Source organism: Vombatus ursinus, unplaced genomic scaffold, assembly GCF_900497805.2.
Source record: "Vombatus ursinus unplaced genomic scaffold, bare-nosed wombat genome assembly UNPS02014863.1, whole genome shotgun sequence".
NCBI classification, from domain to species: Eukaryota; Metazoa; Chordata; class Mammalia; order Diprotodontia; family Vombatidae; genus Vombatus; species Vombatus ursinus.
Genome location: NW_020954641.1, coordinates 22349781 through 22373017, shown reverse-complemented (window position 1 = coordinate 22373017; position 23237 = coordinate 22349781). Strand labels below are relative to the sequence as shown.

General features: G+C 38.8%; 1 pseudogene; it reads right to left on the bottom strand.

The window, feature by feature from the left end:
• Positions 1-4112: 4112 nt before the first annotated feature.
• Positions 4113-5020, bottom strand: LOC114027618 (annotated as a pseudogene).
• Positions 5021-23237: the final 18217 nt, after the last annotated feature.

Sequence of the window (23237 nt, the reverse complement as noted above, 5' to 3'; positions counted from 1 at the left end):
TGACTCCAGGCCTGGCATTCTAGCCACTGTGCTACCTAGCTGCCCTTCCAATCCCTTTACTTTTCCCTTTCAGACTCCCCACAGTGGCCACTTTAAACTTTCCTTACTCTCTTCATGAAACCTACACTATCCCTTCTCTCCTTCTCAGGAGAGACCCTAACCTTGTATATTCACTTAAGAAATTGAGAGTATCCCTCAAGATCTCCTTCTCTTTCCCAACTCTGAACCTCATGTCACTTCATCATCCCTCTCCTTCCTTTGCTTCAATCTCAGGCTTTCCTTCTTGCTAATGCAATCCCTCTACTTATGGCTTCGATTCCTTCCACTCCTACCAGCTCTTGAAGCTCATCCTTTTGACAATTCCTTATCTTTTTTCCCCTAGTTTTCAGCTACTTCTTATCCCCTGGCTCCTTTCCTGCTGTCCACAAATGTGTCCAGGTCTTTTCTAGACTTCAGTAATCACCACCATCACTATCACCTCCACCAACTTTACTTTAACCCTACCATTCCTTTAAGCTATTATTCTACATCTCTCCTCTGTATCTGTCATACTTCTAGAAAAAACTGTCTATATATGTATTCATTGTCTTCATTTTCTTACCTCCTACTCACTTTTCAATTCCTTGAAACTTGCTCTTCGTTCCTACTACTATTTGACTGAAACTGCTTTCTCCAAGGTGCCCAATGGTCTCTTTACTGCCAAATCCAATGACCAAATGACCAAATCCATTTAGTTTACATCCTTCTTAATCTTTCTGCAATGTTTGACATATTGGTGACCCCCTCCTTCTGGATACCCTCTCTTCCCCAAGTTTTCATGGTACTGCTCTGTTGTTTCTAACTGTGTAATCTTCTTCAATCTTCTTTTAAGAATCATCATACATGTTCCATCTTATTAAATTGTAGCATATATGTGAATATCTCTAGACTCTGTCCTGGGATCTCTCTTCTTCGTTCACTATGCTAACATTTATCTCTGTTTCCTTTAGAATAAAATACAAGCTCACATTTTAGTCTCTTGCAATCTGATTTTCCAGGCTGATTATACATCATATCTGCATGTTCACTCTATGCTTTAGCAAACCTGGTGTACCTGCTGTTCCTTGTAGATGAAATTCCATCTCTCACTTCCATACTTTTGCATGACCTTATGACCATGTGCCTTTCCTTATTTACTTTTACTTCTTGTGACCCCTGGCTCCCTTTAAGGCTCAGGTAAAGCAATACCTTTTATGAGAGGCCTTTCCTGATTCCCTCAATTTCTAGTGCTCCTGCCCAAATTTTGTTTTTCTTTTGCATACATACTATATTTGCTTATCTGTGAACATGTTGCATCCCCCAGTAGAATGTAGGCTCACTAAGGGAAGGGATTCTTACACATTTGTAATTGCATCTTTGATATCTAAAACAGTAGCTGGCATGTAATAGGTGCTTAGTAAATGTGTATTGTTTGATCACTGATTGATCTTTGTCAACCTCCTCTGGCTCTAGTTATTCTTATCAATATTCTTCGTAAAATGTGTTGCCAAGAATGGAATGTAGTATTGCAACCTCTGACCGGGGGCAGAGTATGGTGGGATTATAGATTCCCTAGTTATGGATGCTGTATATTTCTCTTAATGCAGTCTAACATCACGATCATTTCTTTTGGCTGCCATACATCATTGAATCATATAGAGCTTGCAATCTACTAAAACTCCCAGATCTTTTCCAAAGGAATTTATCTGGTCAATCCTTCCCCATTTTGAACATTTTTTGGACCCCTGTAAGACTTGACATTTATTCCTACTAAATTTTTTCTCATTATATTTTATTTCATGTTCTAGACTGGTTGTATCAAACTCAAATAGAAACAGATCCCTGTGATGGCATTTTGACTTAGAAAACACCAAAATAAGGGGCAGTTAGGTGGTGCAGTAGATAGAGCTCTGGCTTTGGAGTCAGGAGGACCTGCGTTCAAATTCAGCCTCAGACATTTGACACATTAGCTGTGTGACCCTGAGCAAGTCACTTAACCCTGATTGCCTCACCAAAAGAAAGGAAAAAAAAATCTTTCAAGTCACCTGTCCATTTTGGGGAGCTAGGTGGCACAGTGGATAGAGCAACAACCCTGGAGTCAGGAGGATCTGAGTTCAAATCCGACCTCAGACACATAATACTTACTAACTGTGTGACTCTAGGCAAGTCACTTAACCCCAATTGCCTCATCAAAAAAAAAAAAAAAGAAAAAAGAAAAGAAAACACCAAATTAGCATTATCTATGTTCCATTGTGTTTTTATTTATTTTATTAAATATTTCCCAATTATAATCTGGTTCAGGCCTCATTTGGGAGTTTTGCTCTACAAGTTTCACACTTCTGTTCTAGACTATTTAGCTCTTTTTTGTGTTTGCCATTAAAAAAATCTAAGCTGTATTTCCTGACTTTGAGTCATTTTGGAAAAGTATGCCATCTTTGTTACTATCTAAGTCATTGATTTAAATATGAAACAATCTTAGCCAAGTACATATCTTTGGTGGACTCCACTAGAACTTCCTCCTAAGTTGATTAGAACCATTAATTACTACTCTTTGGGGCCAGCCACTCAGCCACCTTTGAATCTACCAAACTTCACTATTATCTTGCTCACATCTCTTCTTTTTGTCAATGAAGATTATGAGGGAGTTTGCCAAATGCTTTGCTAAAATCTTGGAAGGTTATATCTATAGTATCTTGATGATCTGACTGTCTAGTAATACTGTAAAAAAAAAAAAAGAAGTTAGTCTGGCATGACCTGTCTTGGCAAAGTCAGACTGGCTCTGAGTGATTATTGTTTCCTCTTCCAAATAATCACTAACTACGACTCCAATAATCCATTCTGGAATCTTGCCAAGGATCAACAGTCAAGCTCACTGGGGTATGGTTTGCTTATTTCACCTTCTCTTTTTTTGAGAATAGACATAACATTTGACCTTCTCCAGTCCTGTTGCACATGAGTCTGTCATGGATCTTTAAAAAATTAGTAGCAGTGGCTCAGCAATCATATCTGCCAACTCTTTTAGTAAACAAAGGCCAGATGGCTTGAACTCGTCAAGGACAACTCAGTGCTTTTTTACTATTTCTCAATTTATATTGGGTGGCAACTCCCTGTTCACCACTTTTTTCTGTCCTTTTTAAGCCAAAGACCATTCTTCTTGGAAAAGAAAATAGAAACAAAATGAGAATTGAGCAGCTTCGACTTCTTTTTGTCATATGTTATTATTATCCCATTTATTCTGAGCAATGGTCCTGTCCCTTCTTTGATTACCCTATTTCTCTCAAAATCATGGGAAAAAAAAGACCAAATCATTTTACTGTCTTTAGCATTCTTTGCCAGTCTCAGTCTATTCTGAACTTTGGTACTAGAAACACCCTTCTTACTAGACTGTTCCACACTTTTCTATTCATCTTCCTTTACCGGCCCTTTCTTGCCTTTTCTATTCATATTTTAAAAAAAAATCTAAATTGGTCAATGAGTTTTCTATGTAGCCACACTGGTCTCTTTAGACAACTTCCCCTTTTTCTACTCATTGGACATTTCTTTTTGTGTTTACAGTTTAATTCTGAAAAGTTTCCAATCTACTCAGGGCTTACTTTCTTTGTAGAATTTTAGACTCCCATCATGGAGCCCTATTCATGTACTCCTATTTATCCTCTGTCTGAATTCATTGAAGTTTGTTCCCCTAAAATCTAGGCTTATCACATTACTGAGCCTTCCTCTCTATTACTAGTTCTAAGCTAAAGTCAACACACATCCTTCACTCACCCATGCCCTCCCATAGTTCCAGAACTTCCTCATGTGACTATATGTCCTGAATATGTAATGCTTTTCTGCCCCCCCCTTTATTTTAGCTGGTAGTGCAATGTGTTTTCTTATTCCAGCTATACAGACCACATCCTGGATGAAAGGGGTTCTAAAGAATCAATCCCCTTTAACTCAGGAACACTTTCTAACTTGTCTTAGGCTCAAAGGTGTGCATTTTCCATCTGCTTCCTGGTGAAAAATGGCCTGAAGAACAATCAAGGAGTCAAGGAAGCTGCTCAGAACATCTTGGTCCCTTCCCTTCTCATTTCAGCTCCCAGGCCTGGAGCAGAAACAGTGCAACACAGAGATGCCCACTCCCACCCAGAAGGCAGAAGAGCCTCTATCATTCTTCCTAGACACAGAGAGAATAGATCTAGATATGGCAGGGCCAGAGATCAGTGTCCAGGGAGAGTGGAGCAGGGGCTGGCAGTTAGGCAACAGAGTTCTGAATTCTCGGGAAGATGGCTGGGAAATTCTTCCCCCCATTTCGAAGAACCTTCTCCCCTTCTTCAGTTGAAGTTCCAAGATGTCCCACAATAGGGTCATCAACCAGTTCCTCAAGAGGTACTCTCTCAAACAAGGGATGCTCTTCAAAGTGGTGAAAGTCCATCACATCAGTGATGGTATATACCGGCACCCCCGCAATTCTCAGGACGTAGGCATGTTCTGCCAGCAATGTAGGGCTGATGATTCACCACTTGTGTTTGGTCCGTTTGAAGTATAGGTCAGGAAAGAGGAAGAACATCTTTGTCAACTGCCCTTTGTGGAAAAAGTTGGTTAAATGCTTCATGACATTGCTATGAAGACAGGCGAAGTTCTGGAAGCCACCCCCAGAAGTAGATCGAAGGGCTCGGATCCTATCCTGAGCATAATCTGAGACCTTTACCCGGATCTCTAGGCCAAGGATTGGCATGTTTGGGAGTATCTGGGATAGTTCCACTAACAAACCACCATAGCCACAACCTATGTCAGCAAATTCCACTTGGGCCTGAGCTCCCTCTTCTTTCTCATACTTTGGGTCATCATGGCTCTGGTTGTGGGTCAGTGGGACAAAGAACTTGGGGTAGAGCCTAGACCTGTACATCTCCTCTGGCTTCACAGGGTAGCGCAGCGGGTGTTCGGCCATAGGGTTAGAGTGAGCTCGTGGTGGGTAGAAGCACTTCTGGGGCACTGCAGCTGGGGTTCCCTCACCCTCCATTGCTCCAGGGTCCCTCGGCCTCTGTTTTTATCTCTCTGACCCAATCCAACGAGCATTTAGAAAGCACTGTGCTTAAGTGCTGAGGAAACAAACATAAGATAAAACAAACAAACACAAACAATTACTGGGAGGGATTCAACATGTAAACAGATGGGTGTATACATGATAATTCAAGGAGGAAGGAGAGAAAGTAAGCATTAACAATTAAGGGGATTGGGGAAAGCTTTTCATAAGGGGTGACATGTGAGCTAACTTTGAAGGAAGATAGAAAGACTAAGAGACAGAGGTGAGAAAATGTCACATTCTAGAAATGGCAGGTAACTAGTGCAAAAACGTGGAGGTGAATAATGGAGTGCCAAGTTTAGGAAATATCAAGTAGGTCTGTTTGACTGGAATATAAAATGCACAAAAGATAGTAATGTACAAAAAAGTAGGTTGGATCCAAATTATGAAAGGAGTTGAAATGTCAAGCTAAGGAGTTTGCATTTTATCACAGAGGCTAATTATAAAACAAGTTTAATAGACAGAAAGGAAGAATTACATATTAGGAGAATTATTATATGTTCTTGGCTAGATCAAGCCAATATAGTGAAGCTATCAAAACTATGCAAATTTATTTGTAGCTTTAATGACATTCCTATAGAAAAAAACCGATAGGATATTTCATAGAATTAGACAAGTGAAAAAAAAATTATATGGAAGAACAAAGGGACAAGAATGTCAAGGGGAATTATGAAAAAAAGGAGAAAAGAGGACTTGTACTGTCAGATCTCAAATTATGTAAACAATCTAGTAATTATGAAAACAATCTAGTAAAAAAGACTGGCAGTGTCACAGAGGAGATAGAGAGCTAGGTTCAAGTTCAATTTCTCATGCACTCTGACTGTGTGACCCAGGAAAGTTAATTTAACCAACCTCTCAGTTTTCTAGGCAACTCTCTGACTATAAATTGCAGAAGAGGTGCTGACCTGCAGAATAAATAATTACCTCATCTAGGAGTTTCTTATGTAAGCTGGTGGGGAAGGATGTCCAGGGCGCTGGTGAGTAAGCATTAGCAAGCACAGCTGAGATAGTCCTCCTCGTGGAAGAGGCTGCAGAACCTGCTTCTGAAGAGGCATGAGGATGTTTAATGGAAGTGTCTTGGAGAGATCTGAAGCATGTCCATACATTCTGTAATTGGTTTCAGTCTGCTACCCATGTGATGAAGAGGAGACTTTTTAATTGACTGTGGAGCTGGAACTGAGGTACACTCAGAAGGCCAGGGCCAGAACCTTTGGTCTAACTCCTTCCTTCCTGGCAATATTCTGCTGTATGATAATCTGGTATTTCATAAAGCCAAGATTGCAAAATACTGCAGAAGGAATTCATTATTGAGAAAAGCTTTTGCAAAAATTGTTCAGCATTATAGTGAAAAATGGGATTACGACTACATCCCATACTACCTACTATAAACAATTGAAAATGTAACAATGGTCCCTATATACAAAAAAAATTAAATGAGGAGATGATAGACTATTATACTTACTATAGTTATGGAAAAGAACATCCATTTTATTATTCAACCAAGAAAAGAAATTATAAGGGATACAATATATTGATTTACTTATGTATAAAACATTAAATAGTTTTAAAATAACAACAAATGCATCTAGAATTTTTTAAAAGACTAGAAAAAAATCTTTGCTAAAACATTTCTGATAAAAAGTTAACATTCAAAATATATAAGAAATTAGCACAAATATATAAGTGTAAGATTCAATATATGTAGTAAAAAGAAATGAATAGTTAGAGTTAGGTTCCCAAAAAGAAACAAATGATCACTAGCCACATAAAAAAATGTTCAATGCCTTGAAAAATCAGAGAAACTTAAGTTTAAAAAATTCCTATATACAACCTTAGGTCCATTAATTTGGCCAAGAGAGTTATAAAGAATAAAATTTAACGGTGATGGGGCTCTGGAAAAATAGGCATGTTATTATATATACTGCTGGTAGAATTGTCAAATGCTAAAATCATTTAAAAGAAATATAGCATTATATAATAATAACTATGAAACTTTTTTTATATCTTTTGACTCCATAAACCCACTACTAGGGCTATACACTAAGGTTGTTACTGACAGATGGAAAAGGACAATCTGTACAGAAAAATTCATGTTGTTGTTATGCATTCCTGTCTAACTATGATCCCATTTGAGGTTTTCTTGGCAGAGATACTGGAGTGGTTTGCCATTCCCTTCTCTAAGGCCAACAGGGTTAAGTGACTTGGTCAGGGTCACACAACTAGTAAGTGCCTGAGGCCACATTTGAATTCAGGAAGATATGTCTTCCTCTAGGCTCAGCACTCTATCCACAATGCTACCAACCTGCCCTGCAGAAAAAAATTCATAGTGGCGTAATAGTGAAAAACTAAAAATAACTCATGTTCAATAACTAAGGGATAGCTGAATTAATTTTGATATGTGAATATAATGGAACATTATTGCACCACAAGAAACAACAAATAGAAACATAAGAAGGCATGTAAAGTGTGGTATAGAAAAAAAGCAGAATCAAAAACCCAATATATTCACTACATAAATGATAATAATGACAATAAAATCTAGAAAAATATGTTGAAAAAAGTTCAGAAGGGGTCACAAGAACAAATAGAATAATTTTATTATTATCTCATTTAAGTAAGTATATACCTTAAAATGTTTTAGACAAACTTTCATATTCATATATTTGCTTGATGAAACAAAACCAAAAAAAGCCATCATTCATAATCTTAATGAATACCTTTTTGGATGACATATCTCTTTAAAAAAACAAATCCTTGTTGATGTTATTAGGAACTTATTGAACAAAGTTATTTCTGTGGTTGTATATGTTATAGAAATTTGTGTGATTTTTAACATGCTGTAATATCCCTAAGAAATGCCTATTTTGAGGAGAGCTTTTAAGATTGCCTTTTCTTTTTTATCCGTTTTTTTTTGCAATCAATTGACAATAGATACAGAGGGATCTTTGCTCCTTTCAGTCTGTTGTAAGATTAGTAAGAAGGTGCAGATAAGGTTCCCCAAGGAGACTTCAACCCAACAATCAGAAAGTTTCACACAAAGAAAAGATAATAATGAGCCTGAGGGTACTAGCTACTTTGGTGTATCTGTGGTTCTGAGCCTTGAGCTAAGCATCTCCAGTTGAAGAGATGAGAGATCTCTTGGCCACAACTCTAAGGAGAATAAGGCAGTTTACTCCTTAAGGGAAAAAAGCAGAGAAGGTTCCTCTGCCCCTCCATGTACCCTCCCAAGTGCCAAACTAAAAGATCTGAAGCACAAAATTGTGGGAAGGTGGCAGCTTGTTAGAACAGAGAGTTGCCCAGATCCCCAACAAACACCCCAATAAAGCTCTACAAATGCACCAAAAGGAACAATAATAAATAAAATCAAAGAGAAACTTCTATAAGCTCCTCCTTCCAGTCTAGGACTGCACAAAAATGCTGCCAGAATCTTGTGAAAATGGAGACAAGCTCAGGCAGGCAGAAACCAAAGAGACAGCCCAGGTAATTCAGCGCCCTTACAGTTTAGCACCTAGACAGTCTGTGAGAGGTACAGCACAAGGCAGAGCTAGATCAGGCAGGGCACAGCACCCAGGCAGCACAAAGCCCGGGCAGCCCTGGTCAGAGGCATAGCACCCAGATAACAGAGCATGCAGGGCCCAAGTAGGTCAGTGCCTAGTCAGCTTAGCATTCAAGTAGTTTAGTGCCTAAGCAGCTTTGCCAAGATATATCAAGGAACAAGTCAATATCAGCACCCAGGCATCCTAGTGCCCAGGGTGAACAGTGTTCAGATAGCACTGTACCCAGGAAACATATCACCCAGGCATCCTACACTCTATCCACAGCACAGGGAAAGGGGATCAAGGCAACACCTGGGAAGAAAAGCACCTAACCTAGTCTAGGTCTCCCAGGAGGTTACCTTCCAGGATCAACATTTGAGTGGGATCTTTCAGGCTCACAACAAGAGACAGAACCAAATCAGGGTTCAGAACTGTGAAAGAAAGAGGCAGAGAAGGAGACAAAGCCAAAATCTAAGGTTACCCACCAGAAAAATGAGGTCAAACCTAGTAATTCCTGCAGAAGGTAGGGTCACCACATCCAGGACCAAGAGGGACCTGTCCACAGCATCCAATAATAAAGAAGGGAGCAGAATCTGATTCAGACACAAAAACCCCAATTCAGAAGCTGAGGGGTTAGATTTGAGTAAATGGAAGAAAATGCCAAACACAATGAAGAAATGTCCTGGAATGAGAGAAACCGAGGAGATTGTCCCAGAAAAAAAAATGTAGCTCTACGTAGAACCTTATATGGCCACAAGAACTACATGAGAACCTAGAAAAAAAATAGAACAAGAGATACAAAATGGAATTTTGTTTTAAATAAGTTTTATTGATATTTTCTGTTTCTTACATCACTATAGTATCCCATGTACCCTTCTCCTTCCCTTCCAGCCTCTGGGTTGGTTTTATTTGCATTTGTCTTATTATTAGTTATATGGAACATTTTTTTATATAGCTGTGAATACTTTGCAGTTCTATTGAAAATTGTTTGTTCATATCTGTTCATATCTGTTGACCATTCATCTATTGGGGAACAACTGGTTGGTTGGTTGTTGTCCTTTGTTGTCGAAGAAGACCAAAATGACATCACTATAGGGGAATGATTATTAGTCATATATATGTATACACACATATATACATATACATACATGTATGCACACATACATACACATTTATATGTATGTGTATATGTGTATATATATATATAAATATAAAATTATTTCTATATCTTGAATACTGAGCCCTCATTAGGGAAATTTGATACAAAGATTTTTTTTCCCATTCGACCCCTTCCCTTCTTATCTTTGATGCATTAGTATTGTCTGTGCAGAAACTTTTCAGTTTCATGTTCCCCCTTCTGCTGTAAACACATTATTATGTTCCTCCAGTTACTTTAATCTGTTTTTTTTAAGGCAGCCCTGTTCTTACTGTCTCTCTTCCCCTACCCTTGATCCCTTCTTCTTGTTTGATATTCCCCCTTCCTCTCCTAAGGACTTTAGATAAAAACCATCTTATGTGTCCTGGAGACAGGAAGATTAGTTATATAACATTTTAAAAAAAACTTGATTCAGTGACATTCTATCCATCATTAATAATTGCCAAAGTTGGTTTTAACCTTAAAATAATCAAGTAATTTGCAATTTCAGTATGGTGTGCCATTTCTATGGCATCCTAGTATTCCAATTTAAAACTGTAAAGTTCTTAGGTGAAATTACTACCATATTTCACTGCCCATCTTGGTAGTGTTCCTTACTGGGTATTTTGAACTTTTTGAAGTATTTATTTAAGTCCACATTGACTATAGTAAGGAAAGGATAGAATCTTTTCTCCCTCTTATTTTCCCTATCCCATTTTGTTTAATCTTATTGATAGAAGTATATATATATATATATGTATATATATATATATATATATATATATGTAATTTATGTTGGTTGATGGATGTAGGTGTATGCTGCTCAGTGAAAAATAAGTTGCTGTATGTTGGGTTGGATCGCCACTCAGGTGACTGATTGATTACTTTCAAGTTTTAGGCTTAACCCTGTGGGACGTCACTTCTAAAACTTTATTTCCTAAATTCCCACAGGGGTGTTTTCTATTAGTAATTATCCAGTAGATTTGACTAACAAGTGCACAGTGGATAAAGCACTGGGCTTGGAATCAGGAAGACTCATCTTGGTGAGTTCAAATCCAGCTTCAGACATTTACTAGCCATTTGACCCTGGGCAAGTCACTTAATCCTGTTTGCCTCAGTTTCCTCATCTGGAAAATGAGCTGGAGAAGAAATGGCAAACCATTCTGTTACCTTTGCCAAGAAAACCCCAAATAGGGTCATGAAAAGTCAGACAAAACTGAAATGACTCAACAACAACAGAACAGAGACAGCTAGCTTTTAGCAAAGGCATTTATTAATATGATACATTAAGAACAATTGGTACTAAACATTCCTCTTAAAAAGCCTGGGTCCACTTTCCTATAAATATACAAAGTATCTATGGGAAGAGGGAGTTCAAGTTTAAAGTTACAGTGGTAGAGAAGCAATATGTGGGATATAAGAGTGGCATAGTGGTAACTAACAATTCCTAGTACGGGATGTCTTTTTCCCCCCTTTTATAGATGTGTGAGGACTCCCAGGCAGGCCACTCAGTTAGATTGTCACAATTGATTCCTTTATTGGACCCATAGACATGACTTCTTTTCCACTCTGAGGGATCATGCTCCCGGAAGCTGTCTCTTTCTTGGATGACACTTTCCACATCCATCTCAGTGGATGCACTTTCCTTCGTTGGTTCCATCTTTCTCACGTGGTCAGCGGGGAAGGAGGAGTGTGAGGAAAGAGAAAGGCTGAAACTTTTCAGTCCTCTCACCCCTCAGTGATTCCCAGCTTTAGTCACATAGGCCACTTAGGAGACTGTTAAGGTCGTCCAGGTGTGAGATGATAAGGGCTGGTACTCCCACTTCCTTAAACTGTAAAATGACTCACAACTGGTTCAGGGGAGTTTTGCAGAAAGTTATCTGTAAGAGTCAAACAACCCTTATTATTGCACCTTGTCAATACTTTTAAGATAAAGAGATTTCATTAAAATAGAGATCAAGTACGTGAAAGATAGGGGAAATATAAACAGACAGGCTGTATCTAGTAAGATCTGGCAATTATCCAATTAATATAATCAATCCAGATATCTTTAGTGGATAATGTAAGCCATCCAAATGGACTTTTAAAGGTCCATTTTACGAAGCAGGAAACTGAAGTTCAGAGAGGTTTATAACTTGACTTGGATTACAAAGCTAGTAAGTGCTAGAACCGGGTTTCAGACTCAAGAAATACAAAGAATTAGGAGTTATTGTTTTTACCTTACATGATTGCCATAGAGGTGATTTGTGTTAGATCTGTATTTAAGCAGACATAGCCACACACAGAAACAAGGACTGTGATGATAGTTTGATATCCAAGGCAAAACCTCTTCCCCAGATAACATTCCAAAGGTTTATTTTCGAGGGGAAGCAGAATTTCTGGGTACTTAGGGTCCAGGGAGAAGTCACTTGGTCTTATCTTTCAGCATCATCTAGCTCTTTCCCACCTCCCTCCCCATGGAATACTGTGTTTTAGGTTCAGTTAGGAGGCCTTCTTTGTGGAAGTACTGGGCTGCAGCAGCTAGGTGGTAGAGTGAGTAGAGTTCTGGACCTGGTGTCAGGAAGGCCTGAGTTCAAATCCTTCCTTATACTTATTACTTATATTAGATACTTATTAGCTGTGCAACTGGGCATGTCCTTAACCCTTCTAAGTCTCAGTTTTCTCCTCTGTAAAATAGAGCAATTAATAGCAGCTACTTCACAGGGTCATTGCATTTCTCAAATTTGATATGTATAAAGTGGTTTTCAAATGTTAAAGTACTATCAATCAAAAAGTATTTATTAAGCACCTACCATATGCCAGGCACTGCTAGGCTATGGGGATATAAGTACAAAGATTGAAATAATCCCAACTCTCAATGAATTTACATCCTAAATAGGAAAACAAAGTACAGATGGAAATATCTACAGTTTAAATATAACTAATAAATGCAAATATATACAAAGTAGTTAAATACAAGATAGTATAAGAGGAAAGGCACTAACAATTGGGTGGATCAGGAAAAGCTTCACGCAGAAGAATATGCTTGAGCTTCATCCTAAAGGAAGAAAGGAATTCTGTGGGGCAGAGATAAGAAAGTAGTGCACTGCAGGTATGAGGGAGGGCCAGTGGAAGGCACCAGAGACAGGCAATGAAGGAACAGGGAGTGTGTGAGGAACAGAGAGAAGGTCATTTTGGCTGGATCTCAGAGTAAGTTGGTGCCAAGTTGTGTAGGCCTTTAAAACCTGAACAGAGGAGTTAAAAGTTTATCATAGAGGCAACAAGAAACCATTGGAATTGGGTTGAGTTGGAGTCACGCGGTCAGAAATAGCTCTTAAGGAAAATTACTTTGGTGGCAGTGTGTGACAGTGGTATCAAATTCAAATAGAAACAGATCCCTGCAGTGTGCATATTGATTTAGAGAACCACAAATTAACATTATTAACATTGTATTGTGTTTTACTTATTTTGTTAAACATTTTCCAATTACATTTTAATATGGTTCAGCCTACACTCAGGAGTTTTGCAGCTGGATGGGAGTTTGACATATCTAGTGTACAGGATGGACTGAAATGGGAAGAGATTTGGAGCAGGGACATCACTTAGGAGGCTGTTGCAGTAATCTAGGCAAGAGGGGATGAAGGCCTGAACTAAGGTGGTAGTTGTAGGAGAGGAAGAAAGGGGTCAGATGCAAGGAAGAGAAGGCAAGATTTGATTTTGTTGTGATCTGAGAGGTTGAGACCTCAAAGGCGAGTGCAGGACAGAGTCTCCTGGAATGAATTCATAGACTCAAGCATTCTTCGAGTCAAGTTGGCAAAGATTTATTGTTATGCTATATAGTAGGCAAGAATTCTTAAGGAACCTGAGACCTTAGAGGTGTACAGTTAAAGTTTATATAGGATAAAATATAATAAAACATGTGCCAAATATGCTAACTAGGTGATTGAGGGCAGGATTAGGAAGTGGTTAAGAAGTGGTCAGTTCTTAAAGGAACATGCACTTTTGTATCTACAGTGCAGGTGTTTTAGCAGAGTTCACTAGGAAAAGCCTGGAAGGGGGGGGGGCACATGAAGGTGTGGTTTTAGGCCTGCTACATCAGAATACAGATAATGAGGAGTCTAGGATATAGATAATGAGATAGGGTGGTAGTATAGACAGTCCCCTGGGTAAGAATATTTTTATGACCCAGTGCAAAGCCATTTCAAACTAATAATTCCTTCAGGTGCTGTTTGTAACTGCACCAGGGAGAGAGATAAGGGTCTTGCTGGGGCCCACTCATGAGTCATTGCTAGGCACAGTGTCCTTGGGATAGTGTTTCTGAGGCTAGGGAGAAACATGGTTATGGAATTGGGTTTTGGGTTTTTTTTTTGGCAAAGATACTGGAATGGTTTGCCATTTCCTTCTCCAGCTTATTTTACAGATGACGAAACAGAGGCAAGCAGGGCTTAGTGACCTGCCCAGGGCCACATAGCTAGTAAGTATCTGAGTAAGTATCTGAGGCCAGATTTGAACTCAGGAAGAGGAGTCTTCCTGACTCCAGGCCCAAAGCACCCCCTCGGTACCTTAATTGGACATATTGGCGAGAGGGAGAATGAATAGTCCAGGATAATACCGAGATTATAAACCTGAGACCCGAGAAGGATGGTGGTGTCTTTAGCAGAAATAGTAAAATCTGGAAAACAGAAGGGTTTATGGAGAAAAATTAGTTCAGTTTTAGACATGTTGACTTTAAGATGTCTCTGAGATATCCAGTTTGAAATGTCTAGTTGGCAGTTGGTGATACAGGACTGAAGTTCATGGGGGAGACTAAAACTAGGAGTCATCTGTATAAAGATAATAGTTAAAGCCATGGGAGCTGATGAGGTTATCAAGGGAGAATATATAGAGGGAGAAAAGAAGTGGGTCCAGGATAGAACCTTAGGGAACATTTGCAATTAGGGAGCATGAGGTGAATGATGAACCTGAAAAAGAGACTGAGAAGTGGTCAGAAAATTAGGAGGTGAACCACAAGAGAGCAATGCTACAAAAACCCAGAGAGGAAAGAGTATCCAGAAAGAGAAGGTGGTCAACAATGTCAAATGCAGCAAACAGGTCAGAAAGGATTAGCACTGAGAAAAGCCTAACCTATTGGACAATTCAGAGATTATTGGTAACCATGGAGAGAGCAGTTTCAGCTGAATGATAAAGCCAGAAGCCAGATTACAAAGGGTTGAGGAGTAAATGGGGAGGAGTGGAAGCAGTAAGTATATAGGCAACTTTTTCTAGGAATTTGGCCAAGAAAAGGAAGAGAGATATAGGTAATAGTAGTTTGAAGGGATGGTGAGGTCTACATGAAAGTTTTTTTTTTTTTAAGGGTAGAGGATATTTGGGCATGTTTGAAGTCAGCAGGGAAGCAATTATTTGTTAGAGATAAGGTGAAAATTTTAGGGAAGGGGAATTTTTGAGGATGAAAAAGATATCAGGGGATCAAGTGCCAAGTGGACTTGGCAAGAAGAATCTCTTTGTCAAAGACTAGGGTAGAGGAGGAGAGAATGGGGGGTGATAACAGTAGCTAGTATTTATATAAGTGCTCTAAAATTTTCAAAACACTTTACAAATATCATCTAATTTTTGTCCTCACAACAATCCTGGGAGGTAGGTGCTATTATTATCTCCATTTGATTGATAAGGAAACTGAGGCAGACAGATTAAGTGATTTGCTCAGTCACACAGCTAGTAAGTATCTGAGACTGAATAGAGTTTTCTGGGCTTCCTATTTCCCAGCACTCTATCTACTGTGTAAGCTTGCGGTCTCTGTTTTATTAAGGAGTTTTGAGATGAGGAAAATGAGAGAAGGACCTTATTTTGGAGGGCTTTTTTTTTTCAGTCAGGTAAGAGGCAAGGTACTTGGTTGAGAGAAAGGGAAGAGTTGAAGGTATGGGAGATAAGAGGAAAGAAAAGAAAGGTTGGAAAAGCTTTTATGGAGAACGAGATAGGGAATCAATTAAGGAAGAATAAAAATTTTGCCTTGACGAAGTGAGGGCCCAATTAAGGTTGGGTAACACAAATTCATAATGTACCCAGTCAAAAGATTTGTAAGACTTCTTTTAGCTATGCTCAGTGGCTCATGAGGAATGGTTCAGAAGGATAGTGGAAGTACTCCAGGGCAAGATTTTGGTAAAAGAAGCTATTATTATTATTGGTTGTGTGGCTAGGTGATGATTTTGAGTGCTGGGCCTGGAGTCAGGAAGACTCCTCTTCCTGAGTTCAAATCTGGCCTCAGATACTTACTCAGATACTTACTAGCTATGTGGCCCTGGGCAGGTCACTAAGCCCTGCTTGCCTCTGTTTCCTCATCTGTAAAATAAGCTGGAGAAGGAAATGGCAAACCATTCCAATATCTTTGCCAAAAAAAAAACCCAAAACCCAAATGGGGACACAAAGAGTTGGATGTGACTGGAAAATAACTTAACAACAACCTTCTTATTGTTACAGTCAGTTTTGAAGCCTTAGTCTTGAAATCAGAAGACCTATGATTGAATCTTGACTCTATTACTTTCTGCGTGGTCTTGGGAAAAGTCACTTGCCATCTTTGTATCTCAGTTCCCTCATTTATGAAATGAAGATGTTGGTCAGGATTCATTAAATGTAAACAAGGATTCTCACACTTTTGTGAGAATAAGCTATCTTTTCTGTTGACTTATATTTATGACTAACCTTTTTGGGTATCTACTCATAGACACTTCCCAGGAATCTCAGGATGGGGAATACCTGGCACACAGGAGGCACTTAATAAATGCTTACTGATGGATTACTATCTAGGAACTTCTTAATAATGTTGAGGATATGACACACACATGAGATGATAACTAAAAATATAAATGGAAAATAAATGATATAAGAAGTAAGTGTTGCATCCATTTTATAAGAATGGGCAGCACATTTTATTAGAGAATATAACACATTTTATTAGAGAATACAACAAAATCTTTTCATTTTTTAAGGCAAAAATTTATCAAATACTTAATCATAAAGGACATTAAATGAAAGAAACTGAACTTAATGTGGAAATATCAACAAAAAAGAGACACAAATACAATATTTTGAAACCTTAGACCAAGCCTGGGCACATCTGGCATAGCATCTAAGCACACATCTTTGAATGGGGCACCTAGGTGGAAGACTCGTCTTCCTGAGTTCAAATTTGGCCTCAGACACTTACTAGCTGAGTGACCCTGGGCAAATTACATAACCCTGTTTGCCTTAGTTTCCTTATCTGTAAAATGATCTGGAGAAAGAAATGGCAAATTACTCAAGTATCTTTGCCGAGAAAACTCCAAATGGAGTCACAAAGAGTCAGACATGACTGAAAACGACTGAAGAACAGCAAAATGATACTTGAAGATCTTAAAGTAGGGGGCTATGCTAGTGTTGTGCTAGATGAACTGACCATGAAATCCATCAGCACACAAAGATGGAATCTCCATTATAGGGAAAAAATCCAAACATATATAATTGTCAAGAACAAATGAGGGTCCTTGATATTGCAAGATTAACCGAGTAAGGAAAAGCATCTTTTATTCAGGATTTAATATCTCACATTTGTTTAGTGCCTTGCACTTAAAAAACACTGTATATACATTATTTCATTTGATCTTATGACAACCCAGTACAAAAGTCGTAGATATTGTAATCTCCATTTTACAAATGAGGAAACTAAGACTAAATGACTTGACAGACATGGCCAGTAAGTGGTTGAGCAATGATTTAAACTCTGGTCTTCTGTCTCCAAATCCAGTGCTTGCTTTCCACTATACCGCAAATATAATATTATTATGAAAAAAGATTCCTCTGAAAATATCCCATAGGCATATGGTAAGCTTGTTTCAGATGATATTTCCAGAAAAGCAAGTTGCTACCCATATTGAAACTTCATCCAATTTTTTACTATAGGGGGAGAGATTTAGTTCCCCTAGCTAGCTGAAAGTAAGAACCAGAAAACTGTTATTAATATGCCAATGAAGTACAGATTATATGAAAGATGGTCTGTTATTCCTCTAAAAAGTGTGAAAGAATTCTCTGATTGAATCAGAAGGAATTCTTGAAATTGTGTGGGTAAAAATTGGCCATGCCCCTGGAAGACATTAAAAAGCTAAACTTGCCAAGCTATGGAGACATCAAACAATTCCAAAGAGACTTTGGAGTGTTCAAGGGAGGGAGAAGCTCTGTGGGGTGTGACCCCTGCACCTCCACCCAGGGGGGAAGAAGGGGAGCCATAGACCCTCAGCCATAGATTCTTGGCTGTTTGTCTAATAGGAAACACTGCATCCCCCAAGGTGCAGCTCTGAAATGTAAGCAGTGTGAGGCAGTAAGCAGAAACACATACTATCCAGTCAGACTCCAACGTAGAAAAGCAGCATTTAACCCAGAAAGCAGCTTCAAGAAGGATCATCCTAATGGCAAAGAATAGGGCCAGCTATGTATTCATTGTTGAATTAGTCTTGGCAATTGGGAGCTGACACGCAGAGAAGAGTAGGCCCAGGGAGCACAACTGAGTGAGTGACTCAGCAGACATACTGTGTTCTGGGGGGAGCAGCAAGAAAATTTCATGAAAAGAAAGGGCATCAGGGCCCTGAAGTACCAGAGGTGTGGGTCCTTCACTAATGACTGCTTCAGCACTATTGTACTCTTTGTTCATTCTTCTGTTTGGTTCAGTATGTATTTATAGTACCCCAGGCTTGGGAGGGGAATATTTTTTAGCTACTATTCTTTTTTTTTAATTAATTAATTTATTTTTAGTTTTGAACACTCATTTCCATAAGATTTTGAGTTCCAAATTTTCTCCCCCTCCTTCCCCAAGATGGCGTGCAATTTGATGTAGGCTCTCCATATACATTCATATTAAACCTATTTTTATGTGAATCGTTTTATAAAGAAGAATTAGAACCAATGGGAGAAACCACAAGAAAGAAGAAACAAACAAAAAAAGAAAACAGAGACCAAATAATATATTTCAATCTGCATTCAGACTCCATAGTTCTTTCTCTGGATGTGGACAGCATTTTCCACTATGAGTCTCTTGGAGTTGTCTTAGAACATTGCTTTACTTGTATTGCTAAGAAGAGAAAGTCTAACAAAGTCATCGCACAATGTGGCTGTTACTGTGTACAATGTTCTCCTGGTTCCATTTAGCTACTATTCTCACTAAACTATCTTAGTAAATGTTTTAATTTATTTGTGTCTGACTATTAAAGACAAGATCATTAGTTGGGGCTCATGAGCTATAGTTTTAGGAATACTGAACCACACACTAACCTTTGAAACTAAGGTAGCGGTAATTTTCCTAGGGACACAACCTGCAAACCTGTGAGTGCTATATTGGAGGAGTATGCCAGAGGGGATGATCCATTAGTATCCCTCAGACCAGTATCACTAGTAGGGGTGGGCTAGATTAGCCTGGAGAATTCATGCAAGCTAGATAAGAGAAATGGGAGAAATTAAGTACAAATCTGCAGAAAATCCACTGGACTTTGAGAAGGAACCAGGAGAAAAATAGCATGATGTAAAACTGGAGCAAAATTTGAATTTGGAATAAAGAAGCATCTACAACGTGGGGAATTATTACAAAGAAATTAAATAAGCCATATACTTCTTGAGTATTATCCCAGGGACATTGGAAGCTACATGTTTATATTTATTTAAATGTAGCAACAGTGGGATGGTTTCCCAACATTAGCATTCTTTCTCAATTTTGGGAACTTGTAACAATTGAGTCTATAAATCTCTCTGTTTTTCAACTTTAAGCCCCCCCAGTTAGAGACAAGGCTCTGGCAAAACACTACAGTTTTGACGTCTCTCTTCTTCTGTAAACTTCCCACCCCCAAATTGCCTCCTCTTCAACTGTATCCCCAATGAGTGTGTCCAGATTCGGAAATGTCTGTGGTTAATGCTTTTTAAAAGATGAAAGAAATATTTAAAACAAAGAAAGGTAAAAAGAATTTCTCTCTGCCCATAGGAGAAGGTTTCTGGTTCCTGTGAGGGAATCTAATGGGAGAAAGGAAACACAGAATTACTAACTTGGGGGTTACCATGCACGGTGTTTCGACAATACAGTTTATGTCCCAATACCTCTCGTGCTTGATAAGCTCACATAACTTTGTTCTTAGAATCCTAATACTCTCTTATGGTGACTGCCCCACCTGTACTTCCATTATTCCACCTCCTTGCAGCTCCTCCACATTTCCCCATCTCCAGTTTCATCAGGATCTGGGTTCCTCTTTGATTGCTGGCTCCAGGCAGAACTAATAGATATCCTTTTAAGAAACCTTCAGCATCATGTCCTATCATCATTTGGCCAATAGGATTGCCCTCTTTGATTCAATTAAGGAAAATATATCCACATTTTTTAAAGGGTCCCCAGGTATTGACATATATATATATATACAGATATACATATATACAGATATATATATACACAGATATATGCATATATATATGTATATATATATAGAGAGAGAGTTAGTTTATCATCTCATTAGCTACCTAATAATAACTGGCATTTATATAGCACCTGCTATGGCTAGGCACTGGGCTAAGTGCTTTACAAATATTATCTCATTTGATTCTTATAACAACCTGGGAGTTAATTGCTATTATTGTCCCCAATTTACAGTTGAGGAAATTGAGGTTAAGTGACTTGCCCAGGGTCACATAGCTAGCAAATGTCTGAGGCTGGATTTGAACTCAGGTTTTCTTGACTCCAGGCCCTAGCACTCTTTCCACTGGGCCACCTTTACTTTCTGTGATTATATCCTGGTCTTTCTGGGATGGGGAATGAGTCAAAGATTAATTGACTTGCACACTTCCCCCCATTTGACCCCAATTAAATATTTACTATCCCTAGCAAATTAAGTAGGATGCTTTGGAGAGTATTTGTCTATTGTCCCAAATTCTGGCTAGCACTCTGGTGTCTAGGGGTTGATCAGGCATTGTCCTTTCAGGCCTTTGCCTGGACCTTGTCTGACTCTTCCCAGAGTCTCAGTAAAGTCCATGTAGCACAGTTCTTAAACAGCAGGGAAATTAATATTCTTTTTTTTTGTGAGGCAATCAGGGTGAAGTGACTTGCCCAAGGTCACACAGCTAGTACGTGTCACGTGTTTAGTCTGAGGCCGGATTTGAACTCAGGCCCTCTTGACTTCATGGCCAGTGCTCTATCCACTGTGCCACCTAGCTGCCCCTGAAATTAATATTCTTCCATTAAGATACAGGCCTACCATAGCTGGTATGCCTGGAGATGACTCTTAACCATCAACTACATAGCTATACAAATAGACATTGTTTTATTTTATTTTATTTTCAAATATATTTTTATTTATTTCATTAAGTACTTCCCAATTCTATATAAAAAATTTTTAAACTATCATTTAAAAACATTTAGAGTTCTAGATTCTCTCCCTCTCTCCCATCCCTCTCCTCTCCTTGACAAAGAAAGCAATTTGATATCAATTATACATGTGAAGTCATGCAAAACATATTTCCATATTAGCCATATTGCAAAAGAAAACACTGACAAAAACACCCATGGAAAAATAAAGTAAAAAAAAAAAAAAAGGATGCTTCAATCTGCATCCAGAGCTCATCAGTTCTCTCTCTCTGGAAGTGGATAGCATTTTTCATCATGGATCCTTTGGAATTCTAGGCATCATTTTAGAATATTCTCATAGGTTACTTCTTGTTATTTGGGATTAGAAGTTGGAGTTGGTGCTTACCTTTTCCCTTTCCCACTAATGAGCCTTTTTCCTTTGGGCTCAGTCAGGTACTGTATGTTATAAAAACTTGTGCTGAATCCATAGGGCCTCAGATGCTTGTTTAACAAACAGATTTGATTTTACACAATTGGTACGTGTATAATAGCACAGATCCTCTGGACCTGGGGGTTAGAAAGGAGCTGTTTATCCTCTCCTTCTCCATGTAAGAGCACCCTCTGCTAACGTGCAGACTGGCTTTGCTCCAGGGTCCCGGAACATTTTCTGAACCTCTGAAACATGTAGGACCCTTGAAGCTTCTCCAGAGATTCCTGTTAAATATAGAGAATTCCAGCTGGAGGACCAAACAAAAGTTTCAGATAAGTATCTACGACACGTAGGGCAACACGTCTGAACTCACCCGGAACCATGACAGGCAGGTTAACTTAAAAAAACTGTGCAAACTCAGAAAGGCTACAAAGAGGTATGTGGTTCTCAAAAATGGACTAAACTTTTGGGGCTTATTATTTGGGGCATGTAGGCCAACAGGCAAACTTTGTCCTTAGGAATAACATATCCCTTCAGATCTCAGGCAAGCTGAACTCATGTTACAGAAGAGCAGGCAATTTAAGTCTACTAAAAACAAACAAACAAACATGAATGAGCTCCCTTATTATGTTCTGTATGCATTGCTAGGCACCAGTATTCTATTAATGCAATATCCATGTTGCTCATATTAGTTGTAATGCTCTTAATGGACATAGTAATATAATAGACATCAGTGTAAAAATATACAAACACGCAAAAATTGTTTCAAAGCAAATGGTTTGACTTATAAAGGAAACACGTCAAAACAAGTTACCCAATTGTAGTCTAAAACAAAAGAAAAATGCTAATTTTTCTCTAGTGGGTCACTACAATACTAGGGCATCCAAGGAAGAGAATCCAAGATGGAGAATTTCTTCAGTGGGTCCCTGTAGATGTGTAGGAGATCAAAGTGTAGCAGACCAACCTCCAACACTACAATATCCTATTCTCACAGGTTTTAAGGTAACCTGTGGGTCTGGTAATCATACTGTCATAGCTTATGAGTTCCCATTGGTGAGCTTCCCCTTAATAGTCAGTCAATAGAAACAATTAGCTCAAAGTAGAGTTATTTACTAAGATAGTATAGTAAAGACAGAAGCTATAAAGTAGTCCTGCCATAAGTTTAGGGAACATTCTCCTCCAAATGTGTATAGAATATGTGGGAAGAGTAGGTACAAATGTTAGAACACAATAGGGGTGAGGCATATATATGTAGGAATCACATTTGGTAAAGGAAACTTTCATTACTATAAGACCCTAATTTTCTTTCCTCTTGGAGTCCTCATGTAGCTTCCCATTGGACATTATATCTCTGCTAAGTTAGCTGTTTAGCTGTGCTCCCAAGGTTTGTTTCTCTCCATAACTCAACTCGCAATTGCCAGGGCTAATTCACTCTTAAATCTACAGTCAACTTTCTTCTTTGATATCAGAAGTTTTACTCCCTGAAACTTTTTCATTGCCTCTTTATGTCTTTGACTGGGGAATGTTTCTCCGCCTCCTCAACTTTGCCTCAAACTCTCTTGACCTTACTGACTCCTAAACTTATGGAGGAGGTGTCGCGTACTGGGTGAGGAGCTCTGTTGCTAGATGTCATGGCTGATGGGGAAGAGGAGAGAAAATCCTTCCTTCTTCCCCCATTTCCACCCTCTAATATAGGCACAGAGATAAAACTCCACAAAGCTGCCTACTCCAAC